Source organism: Gallus gallus, chromosome 11, assembly GCF_016699485.2.
Source record: "Gallus gallus isolate bGalGal1 chromosome 11, bGalGal1.mat.broiler.GRCg7b, whole genome shotgun sequence".
NCBI lineage: Eukaryota > Metazoa > Chordata > Aves > Galliformes > Phasianidae > Gallus > Gallus gallus.
The window spans coordinates 11,238,227-11,251,018 of record NC_052542.1 but is presented as its reverse complement, the minus strand read 5'-3'; positions in this window follow the sequence as shown (position 1 = coordinate 11,251,018).

The window sequence follows — 12,792 nt, the reverse complement described above, 5'->3', positions numbered from 1 at the left end:
AGATGCATTTTTTTAAAGGAAGGATTCACTATTGTATCAGTCACTGCCTTAAAGCTCTATAGGCTTAACCCCAATCTCAGACACATGAAGTTTAGGAAACAGTTGTTTTCTTCAGAATTTGCAGTCTGTCAGGGTTCTGGTTTCAGTGAGTGGCTCAGAGTTTAAAACCTTTTTTTGATTAATAAAAACAAGCATACAACAGGGTCCTTTTGATGCCACTGACAACATCAGGTTGTTAAGTATTCATTTAAATTCATTTAAACCACATACTTCTGCGATATCAGCTGGAAAGTTCCGTATGCTTAAATGTAGATGTTGCTTACATTTTTGTACTTATAAAATGCAAAATAAAATGGATGCTAATCACTGTGCAGGGTGGGTAGAATAAAAGTGCCTTCTATTGGGCTTATAGTACCAGGATGACTCTGGTGGACATCACTGCAAGCAGTTTTCACAAAGGTTGTAAAAGTGAAGAAAATAATACTGGGGTTAGTATTAGAAAAGCTTTTATGTTGACCTTGTATCAAAGAACATTGTTCTGTGTGATGGAATGTTTAATAACTTGCACTAACAATGGATAAGGAAAAGAAAATAAAAACATCCCAGGCTTGGTTTTGAAATATTCAGTGTACACAGTATTTTTGCTTACACACAGGATTCTTGTTATATTTAATTCTGAGCCAAATATATGCGCTAGAAAATTAAAATCAGGAATATACAGGCAACGTAGCGTTTGGCTTTACTGTAGAATGCAAGACTTTTTGTTGACATAATTACTGTTGAAATCTCCTCAGCAGCAAGCACATTCAGAATGATGCAAGAGCCAAGAACAAGGAAGTCAGATAACTTGGGTCAGCTGGGTAGCCAAGTTAAAAATGAAACAGAGCAGATCAGAGGAGACTGCAATCAACCTCATCTCCAACAAGTTTCCTTTGGAGAAGAACACAGGAGAGACACAGCAACCACTCACTCACTCCCAGCACACACACGCCTGCTCGCCCTCAGCTCTGCAAGCTCAGAGCACTCAGCAACTTCCAGGGACTGAACTTTCCTCTTTTGTGCCAGAAGCAAAAAGTCTCTCACAGAGATAAAAAGGTGCGTTTTACCGCTCAGAAAACTGAGAAACATTCAAGTCTTGCCATACTGCTCCTATAATGACAAATTACGTGTTAACTTCTAGAAGGCTAAATTTTATATAGTTCTCTTTCACAGAGACAACTTGTTTGAAACACTGTCAAAATGCATCAATAACTTACCATTATCAACCCCGCAGGAAGTATCAAGGTACTCAAGAGAAGCTAGCATTGTAATACAAACTTTCAGGGGAATTAGGAAAAAATAGCTATTACATTGTGGTGTTTGTACAACAAAACCTTAATAATTCATCAGAAACCTTTAGCAGAAGGCATAAGGTAACCTGCAGTTTGTAGGACAGAGAATTTATCTCCCATTAACTAAAAATTCATCTTGTTCCACTTGACTAACTGTCCACCCTTCTGGCCAATACAGATTCATTCTCTTAAACCTTAACTTAAATCTAGATGCATCCTCACTCATATTTAAGGGAGCATCTCAAACAAGGATTTACTTTACAGTCAATAAAACTATAGCGTTAATTCAATTTTCCAGATGCAGCAAACCAATTTAGTATTCAGGGATAAGTATTTTTTCTCCAACCTAATGATGATGAACTAAATAAGCAGCAATCTCAATTGCCCATCACCAAAAATGTTTAGCCCTAGTAGCTAATTAGTAATATTTACTTGCATCAGCCTACAGAAATGTGTGTGCGAAATAGAAAATGGACGGTAAACATTTCTTAAGAACATTTCATAACTATTCAGATTGCCTGTGGACACACAGCACCTACAGACAGAGCTTACAGGGGTTAGGACTGGTAGGAGTCCCATAACCTTCAACACTGTTGTGCATTAACTTGCGTAGCCTACAGCACAATCATCATTATTAAAGAGGTATTTTCTGAATTTAAAAAAAAAAATGCACTCAATGTTTGAAATAATGTATAAGTTAAAATCTGTTGTTCTTTGCCTAATTAAACCATCCACTTTTAACTAAAAGGACACTTCCTATTGGTCCCACCTGAAATACATATATTTGCATTCTTCCACCTCCAGTCTGCGTTCTCTCAGTCCCTAATAACACAATGGTTCCCTCGGCAGGTAAATAACTGACATCACTCAAGGAAGACTTTGTTGAGGTAATTTCATAAGACTCTCACAGCACTTCCTTTTTATGCCATGTAGGTAATAGTGCAACAACATCAAAACAAACCATTAGAGAACTTCTCTTGTATAAAAGTAAATATATGTTTAATTAAACAAGAGTTTCCTAAACAGTGTAACAGACAACATATTTACTCTTAACATGTAATTTTGTTGATGTTGTTGTTTAAATTAACTCAATGTTTTACACAGCAATTATTTTTTCAACATACCCCCAAATTATCTAAAGATCTCAATTACAGTACACAGAAAATGGAAAAAAAAAAATACCACTGCTGCATTTAATGCTGACCAACTGTAGAGAAATAACACTCAAAAATGTAGTGAAAATATTTTGTTCTATATTACAGACCAGATTTCCTACCAAAACAACCATAATCCAGCGTCTCTATTCAGATCAATTGTTTCATATCCTTTTGGGAATATGTCATAGAGATAACCAGGCAGAAAGAACTGCATTACAAAAATCTCTGCTGCAACACTCAGGGTGCACATTGTGACACAAAGGTTTCCACCGTGTTTTTAGTCACTATGGATCTTCCCATGCGGCTTTTGTCAAACTTTCTACTGACGTGAAGAATACATTACGTAACTACACTTTTGAGGCTGGGTTGAAGGGAGGGAGGTTGTGTATCAGTAATCTCATGAAATCTGCAACATTTCTATGAAAAGGTAGAGTATCTCATAGCTTCAGTAATGGTTCGTTTTGATTCTTTTGTAAAAGCTATCAGCCAGTAGCGTTTGTTAAATCTTATGACTCCGTAAGATCTCATTGGCACCAAAAATACCAGTCTCCTCAGCTGATAAATTATCCCTGACAATTCATAGATACGTTTGTTTAGAGGAAAGTTTGCTACCACCATATTTTATGCCAAATGTATCTAATCTCTCATCAAATACAACCCAAACATCCCATCCAACATTTCTTACCAGTCATCACACATAGCATTCCTTTGGGACAGAATGTTTCTTGTAACCCTGAAAAGATTATACTCTGGGACTGAGTTTTGACACTACTCCACATGAGCTGCTAATATACTGAAAGAATATGTTGGCTACATTAATTTCCCATCCCCATGCAGGTTGTGGGCTACTATTTACTAAAGCAATACTCCTAGCAGTCACATGAATGTGACACATTTCACCAACACTAGCTGTTGTGTGATTATTGGTATCACTGATGCTCTGAATGTGCTATTTGACTGCAGACAAACACTGCCTTTATGGCGTGCCTACGTGGCTGCTTTATGGCTGCCTTTATTTTCATAAATAGAATACGTAGAAACTCAATGTTTATGAAGAGATACATCACACCACCCTTTCCTATTTAAATGAGGAGAGTACTATGGCTTCCATTGCTAGGATTTATGCCAAAAAAACCCAAAAACTAAACATTTGAAATAGTCCTACTATCCAGAAATTATACCTGCTGTCAATTGTGGGCTTCATAGCTATCTGACCTCGTAAACCTAAGTTTTGTAGTTGCCAATTAACAGCCCATATTTTTCTCCATGATTAACTGTACCCTTGATTATAACACTGACTCAGCTCATCAAGCTAGTCCAAAGCTAAACATTTGAACTAGCCCTACTACCCAGAAATTACACCTGCTGTTAATTGTGGGCATAAATCTGGGGCACCAAAATTGGAACCATATCCTATACAGGGCCTGGCACTGCATCATCACTCCCCACTGCTCAGCCAGCTGTTGTATTTCACCTGGCTCTGCTCTGGTGACTCAGCCAAGGCACTGCTGGGCTTTATCCCTATTTTCCCCAAAACAGATGGAAAAAAACACTGACCCAGCAATCAAAAAATTACAAGTCATCATCTTCTCTCAAGTATAGTTAAAAGATTTTTAATATTGAGAGAGTATTGGGAAAAAAAGAAATAATCAGGAGGCAAGAGGAAAGAAAATGTAGTTAGAATTAAATATAATTCATAGAATCAGCAAGGTCAGAAAAGACCTCTAAGATCATCCAGTCCAACCATCCACCTATCACCAATATTTCCCAGTAAACCATGTCCCTCAGTACAACACCTAAACATTTCTTGAACACCTCCAGGGACAGTGACTCCACCATCTCTCGAGGCAGCCCATTCCAGCACCTGACCACTCTCTTGGAGAAGTATTTCTTAACGTTCAACCTGAATCTCCTCTGGCACAACATGAGGCCATTCCCTCTAGTCCTGTCACTAGTTATGCAGAAAAACAAGCTAAACTCTCCCCACCTCACCAAAACCTCCCTTCAGGTAGTTGTAGTGAGCGACAGGGTCACCCCTGAGCCTCCTCTTCTGCAGACTAAATAATCCCAGTTCCTTCAGATGCTTCTCATAAGGCCTGTACTCCAGATTCCTCACCAGGAGTCAAGCAGGTCACTCCATCATACAAGGAGATCAGGCTGGTCAAGCAGGTCTACCAGGGCACCTCCCCAGTAAGCTCTCTTACCACCTGCATCAGGAAATTGAATCATTAATCACAAGAACACCTTAACTGACAACTCCACTGTTGCTATTGACAGGACAGAGTAGTGTTCTCAAAATAGGAAAGAACTCCAGGTCTGTAACTGAGTAACACTTTTCCAGGTTTGTAGTAATGCTCAAGCACCCTCACCTTCTAGTGCTATGGAAAAATATACAAACAGTGATGCTTACTATAAATTCTTAACTAAAGATTTTAAGTCTTACATCCTAATACATATCTTCTGGCAGGTGAAAAAAAAGAAAAGACAAAAAGAGTTAAAAAGGTACACACAATTGATAGCCAGACTAAACCAAAACTGAACAGAACTCTTATTTATGTACTCTGATGTTCTCGAGCTAAAACAATGAGTCCTACTAAAGTGGAACATCAGCAAAGAGGACAAGTAGAGGTTAGAACATACAGAAAAGCAATGCCTCTCTAAAGAATCCCTGCCAAGGAGGTGCCAGCTGTCTCCATTGCACTTACTGTCTCATAGTTTAATAAAATACATAGAAATTCTTTTACAAGACCACAAATTAAAAATGTCACATTCGTGCAGCTAAAAAGGAAAGAGAGAAAGAAAGAATAACAGACTCATGGACAGACAGAATACTGCTATTTTCATTCAGAGCTCATGAAACCTTATTTCATCCTTCTTCACCAAGTGTTTTCACTCCTAAATGAACATGATAAACTGAGTATTCTGTAGCTTAATCCTGCATTCCTTATACAGCCAAGATTCCCATCAGCTTCCATAAATCCTTGATCCTTGCAGGGCACACACAGAATCAAAGTACCAAGTGCAGAACTGTATGTATCTGACAGTCATACCAAGGATCATAAGAAAATATTAACCAAGAAAGTAAAGAAAAAATCACAATGTACATGCACAAAGTGGACTATGAAACTGAGAACGTATAAAAAAATATTTACTCTCCTAGCCTGCCTAACACATTACCTCCATACAGCATACACACAACCACGAACAACTCCCTGCCTAATTGAGATGTCATATTTCCTCTGCCTGAATAATGAACATTTGATCCGCACATATTACAGAGGGCTGCATTGGAGTAAAACACCAGCTTGCTCCTGCGCCTGCAAATCGGGTTGTGCTGGCTAGAGAGCGTTGGAATGGCATTAGGCAAAATCTCCTTGTTCAGTTGTCGTTTGTTCACAAGTCAGAACACTCTGCAGAGGCAGCCAGAATTATTTGTCATTTCTACTTCCACAAAGCAACATAATTTTCAGAAGCAAGAAGATTCTCTAGAATAGAGTTGAATACTAAGAAGAAAAAAGACAAAGACACGTTCTTAAAATTTAAATCCAAGAATAATTTCAATAGCAGAAACATTAAAAAAAATAATAAGTTTTCCCCTCATCCATCTATTGTGGATGATTAACTGAAGAAAAAAGAAAATTACTGGTTGAAGCACCAAAAGCACCACCAGGTTATACAGCTCAGCAGCTGCTCTGTACTCAACCATGCAGCTCAGCGTCTCATTATTCTTAGAGCAGAAGGCTGAGTGGGATATTTGCCTTCCAAGGGACAGAAACATCCTAACTCACTGTTTTATCTTCCCCCTGTTCAGTGTAACAGAAGGTCCTCTTTGCCTGGCACCTGGACACGTCCTTGGCATACAGGAAGGTTTACAGTTGCAAACCTACATTGATTGATATCTTTATTCTTGCACCCTTAAGGATGCCTTTCAGCAGTCAGCCGACCATATCACTACTCAGTATGTATTGTATATCCAAGCAAAAGGAACAAAAATGATACTCCTACTTATATTTATACACATGGATCTCTAGCTTTTTTTTTTTTTTTTGGTCTTAAATGTTCTCAAGATTATACTGCTTATAACAGACTGAACTGAAAGAGAGGGCAAGTATTCACAAGCCCATGGTTATTTCAGTTGCAACAGCCAGTCGGATAATCAAAAATAACTGGGAAACTAAAGATGCAAAATGAACAGGCCCCTGCATACTGTGAAAGTAAGTCACATTCTTACCAAGGAATTCTTATTTGCCTTATTCACAAGCAGAGGATCCAGCATTACTCCTCAGGGTCCCCATTTTTGCACGGGGGGTTTCCAGCCATAGCAGCAGCAGCCCTGTATTAATAATGCTGAAGCTAGGCTCTCTTGTTGACTCTAAGGAGCACACTGGTTTCAAAGGGCATATGTCTGTCTTTCTGGCTCCACAGGAGGCTGCACTGGATTCCCCTGCACATGTGCACACTATGCAACCCTCTGCTAATTGTCACAAATAACAAGCACTCAAGCATGACCATCTAGTGCACTCAGCTGTTCATCAAAAAAAAAAAAGCCCCAAGAAAAAGGAGCGGATCCAGAGAACAAAGAATGGGCTATGGACCACATGCAGCGTTACGGGCTCCAGATACTGCCAGGCTCTAGCTGGCCTCTCTTCTTCTGGAAATACCATTTCCACTCATACACGCTGCCTGTGAGATTTCAAAAGCCACACAGAGCAAGGAATAGGGACAGCACTTGGAGCAAAGGGGAGGGAGCAGGCTGGGAGACGTTCAGGAAAGCAGTAAAGGAAGAGCAACTACTTGCTCCAGAGCGCACACTCTGTTCTTTTTATCCCATCCACTGGGCACAGTAAAGAGATGAAATGCACTTAAAACACAAAGTTATTTTTGTTCCCAATACACAGTCTTTTAACTTTGCATTTCCTCCTATTCCAGCTCATTTTTTTTTTATTTTTCTTTGCAACCCTGTCCCAGCAGTTTGGATGTTTGTAACACAAGCATGATTCTGTTTGCATTCCTTCACTTGCACTGGCATTCCACATCAGAATAATGTTCCAATGAAAAGTCTTGTATGACATAACAAGTACAGAATACCATCCTAGCACTACTTTTAAACCCAACACTCTGTTTTTTACTCCATTATAACAATCTGAGGAATCTGCCTACACAGAAATTCAATGTCCTTACTGCACTTACTCTGAAGACCATGAAAGCATAAGACACATCAGGAACATTCAGACCAGGGGCAATGGAAGGTTACCATGTACCGACAAATCCTGCTCAAATGGATGCTTGCATAGAGCAGCACTCTAAATTAGAGAGTAATGTGCTTCTGTGAAAGCGGTCTCTTTGCCACATTAGCATATATTCCATAACAAGCGAACTGTAAATCTCAGGCATCCAGAGAATGGTACTAAAAATGAGTGCTCATAAGCTGTCTGGGGTGTCTGAACAGGTGCTTAAGCAAAGAGCTGCAATATGAATTACACCTGCTTGCTTCAGCTCTCACATACGTGCCCTACGCCATGACCAGCAGGCATCACATTTACTGAGCACATGTAGCTAGTCCAAAATGTCTAAGATACCTCAAAGACAATTCACCTACATGTATGCTTTGAGATATCCAGTCTTGATCCAGCCAGGTACAATTTGGTGTCCTCAGGTCCCAGTCACACACAACATCTCAAAACTCTCCAGAGCCAGACTACAGGCAGAGAACCATGCAGAGGCAGGCTTAGCTCCTGCATGAGGTCCAGTGGCACAGCAGCACCAGGACAGCCTTCCTTGTGGCCAGCTTGGGACAAGGGAGGATTACATAAGATCAGGGTTTGGGGGTGGCACAGGAAGCACAGTTCAATGGCAAATGCTCCCCTGGGGTTGTGTAACAGACCTGCCAGCTCCAAACCAAACACCAAGACATGAAGACATGCTCCAAAGAGCAACTACAAGGCCTGCTGGTGCTACTGTGGTAGCACCATGTGCTGCTGTGGTATGGGACTGCCTAGTTCAGTTCCTCCTCCCTTCTGAAGCCACAGAATTGCTCCCTCTGCCCTTTTGTTCTCCTTTGTTTCTCCCCACAAATGTCCATCAGGGTTCTGTTCCAGTCATTACTCATTTTTTTCTGGAAAGATTGGGAGGTCCATCCACGCGCTTGCCTTCAGAAAAGAAAAACTAGCTTTTCTATTATTTTCTTATATTAAACATATTTTTTTCACTTTGCCTAGGTACTTCAGGCAGCTATTAGTCACAAAAGCACAAAGTATTCCCAGAAGCAACTGAAATCAATGGCATAGCACCGAGGCCTCTCTTCCTCCCACCAGCCCCAGGGTCAGCAGTTCCTCCAGCCTGCAGCACCACACACAAACCGCACCTGCCTGGCCTGCTAATCACCTCCCGGCTGCGCTCCCACCCCAGCTCACCCTGAGCTTTACCACTGCTCTCCCTCTCAGCTGACTGTCCCTAGGCATTTCTGGGGCACAGAATCAGGCAGCACCTGCCTGCCAGGCTCAGCTGGCCCAAGCAGCACAGAAAGCTGCACACCACAGGTTTGGAGGTCTTACACACAGGCCCCAGCAGCACCTGGAGCTGCTGATAGATGGGTAAGAGCAGGCTAGTGCCTAAAACAAATATGGATTCGTCCTTGCAATGGATTTTCTCATTATGTTTGTGTTAGGGTACTAAGTGAAACAGACCGAGCTAGTTTCTTCTCTCTGCCATGGTCTCCAAATCAATCTGTCCTAAAAAACTCCAGTAAGAGGCAGTTATCTTTAATGCCGTGGGTGAGGAGGAGAAGTAGCAATGATGTCCATGACCAGTTAACGTGATCCAGACACACCTCGTCTCCCAGGCAAAAAGGTATAAAAAGGTGGCCTGGCTTCCACAAATACTTCTGTCACTGAAGTTTTTAAGTGTGTGCATTGGAGGGATTTTATTGGGTTTTTTTTGTGTGTGTGTTTGTTTTTTTTTGTGGGTTTTTGTTTTGTTTGTTTTGAGATCTGCCTCAAAAAACTACCAAGGTCATAGCACTGAATGTGGATGATAAAATAGAGAAACTACTTCATGACAGACATACAAGAGGAATGGAGATGTGATCACAGAGCTGACCAAGCACAGAGAAGCCATCTCAAGCCTACCATGTCCAAGGTATTTAAAGTAGCGCATGCACTGTTGCAAAATCACTGCACTTCTTCCTCTTCCTCCCATGGGAAGAAAGGTGTCAACAAAGAAAACCTGAGGTGCTGAATCCAGTTGTACACACAGCAATTCTACTGTTAAACTTTTTAATTGAGGCTCTCCTGTACGTGCCTACATTCAGATGAAGAGATCAGTCCAAAAGGGCACAAGGCGGTTTAATTGAGTGACCCAGAGCCAGCTGACCTTTAATCAGCCAATTGCTTGGCCAGCCATAGCTTTTTGCCATCAAAAAGAGTAATAGTACTGAACTATATTTAGTCATACCACATTCCCTCACCTATACATTGCGTTCAGTCATTGAAAGACAAAGTAACACACTGCCCTGATGCTACACAATCCTCCAGAACATTCCCTCCTTCGGAACTGTGAATTGCAGTGAATAGCAAGGAGGTTCTTGTGCAAAAGATACACCCTATTTATAAATGACACAAAGGAGAAAGGAACAGAACTATTATCTCTTTTTTTCCTGAAAATGGTTTATAAGGATAGATTTATGAGAACAAACCCAAGTTTGCCCTAGAAGGGAATATTTCATCCAATGTTCAAGGTACTGCTCACTTTGACTTAATTTAAGTGCATTCAGCATGCTGCTCGAAATCAAAATAAAGAAAAGGTACGTGAGACACACTCAAAACTACTTGTGTTTCCCTTATTAACAGCATATTCTTCATGCTTTATTTATCCTTTCTGCTGGCATATCTGCTGCAGACTTTGAATCAAAGTATAAAACTACGTTCTTTTTATCGCCAATTTTGACTGGATCCCTGATAATAAACCATTAAAGTGACAAGCAGATATATAAAACAAATGGAATCATTGATGATTACGCATCACGGTTCCTGAATATAATAAGCACGTCTCTCCCCATTCTTTCTTGTCTTACGTCTGAAGAGGATTTTTTACTTTTTAACGCAAGTCATAATTCAGAATTATCCTACTTAGGCATCAAATCACGCCTACAGTTAGCTCTTTCTGGAGTTCAGTACTACATTCCATACAAAATCAAGTGAAGGTAAAAGCAGAGCTCATCTGTGTAAATGTTCATACTATTTCCGTATTTATAGACTACTTTAAATTGCTTTAACCTTAATGAAATTTTGCAGTGAAAAGTACTTCCTGCAAGAAATTAAATGTCCAGCAAAATTTTCAATCCTCGGTATGATTTATTGGTCAATTCTAGGGGATGCCTCTTCCTCCAGCTCTTCCCCACAGCCACAGAACTAACAGGAGATCTTAAACGTTAAACAAGCTCAGAGTGCACAGCACTGTAGCAGATGGTTACAAATAGTCAGTAAAGCAGACATGAAAAGGAATTTAGAAAGAGGAAGAAGGTCCACTGCTGTTTCCATTCAAGACAAAAATCATGCTCTCTCACTCTCCTGAATGTGCTGAAATCAACATTCAGTTTGGTTAGGACTTGCAGAAGGGATCAAAAGTGGTCTTGCTCCCTTTCCCATGAAACCAATTCACCGTCAGTATGAAGAGCACTGAGAGCTGCATCCAAACGTTGTGGTTTTAAGACTCAAGACATAATTCAAAAGGGCATCCCAAGTTAATGTATTTGAGATTTTTAAGCCACTCTTACTGTTTCAAAGGAACCTACTTATCGTTTATGAAATGTGGGGCTAAGCAAAGCCACTAATCTAGTTCATTGTGTTCAGAATAATGCAGAATATAGCAATAATTAAATTACTGCAGTCTACATGTGAATAATATCACCTGTTTGTCGCCATCAGCTTGAGAATTCCCTACACAAAGAACAATTTCTTCCCTTGTATGTTATATACTTTCTAAGACTTCAGACTACTCCTGTATGGCGCTTTTTCCCTTCTAACAGAAAGCCTCTCTCCCTAAGCTGTAGGGGTGCCTTTGAAATTCACACATTGGAATTCATTCCCATTACAAACCTGCTGATCCAAACAAGCTTACAAACAGCAAGACCCGTGTCCTATATTTGCTAACCTGCTCTCTATATGCTTTCAGTTTCTTCCCACGTCCCCCGCTCGCCTTGCTGATAACACACTGTCTGGCTGGGGCTGGCTGCCACCTTGCAGCAGGAACACGGATTGAGTTCTGCCCAGCTTCCCCCTCAAGAAGCTTTCGTGGACTTTTTTTCCCCTAGCCAAGGATTTTCACCAAACTTGTGGGGACTTAGTATCTCTGAAGCCCCTACATCTCTGTCAGCTTCAGTGGAAACAGGCCAGCAGCTTCAAAAGCAGTTAGAGGGAGCCTGACCAAGAGGTGCGGGCTGGCAGGACAGGCATCCTACGTAGGCCCAGCTCCCAAAGGAGACAGGCTGCAAGGCTACTGGGACATGAAGTACTGAAATACAAGTACAAAAATATTTTCCCACAAGGTGAATGTGAACAATGTCAGAGGCTGTTTCTGCAACACGTGGGATTTTCAACTCATGCTGGAGGCTGATGAGCCCTCTGCCAACGCAGTGAGTGCCTCAGAGCCCAGCCCTGCACTGCCCAGCCCCACGGCTCAGCGGTCACTGAGCATGGGCATCTGGCCAGCACCAGGGAGAACACAGGGACTGAAGACAGCAAACTTAAATCCATGTTATCTGTGTGTGTATAGTTATAACCAAACTGAAGTCTGATACAGTATTTGAGCTACTTCATTTCATTTATTTCAAAATTCAGCTTCATAAATGCTGTAAAATAAAAGGCAATTCAGCCTTAATTATAGTGGTTTAGCTGGGTTTCTATAATTTTCCTGTCCCTTAATTCTCCCCGTGTTTATAACTATCTAAGAGCTTAGACTCTGGTAAATTTTTTATTCTTCGTAATTGCAAAGCCTGAGAGGAGCAATAAGAACTCCACACTTAGCATTTCCTCCTGTAATCCACCGGCATACTGCGCCAAATATAAGCCACTTGAAATAAGTCACCGTGGGTAGTAACATATATGCTTTAACTCATGGTGCACTAAGCATCTGATGCAATTTTTCAAGTCACCCACATACCTATTCATATTAAACCCTACCCCATTGCCAGACACAAATGTAGTACTGCTTCAACAGTAAAAACAGTCTCTATTTTTGGCCTGTTGCTATCCTCTGTTAAGTAGTTACAACTTATTTCTCCTACATTTTAATTTTACTGGAGCAAT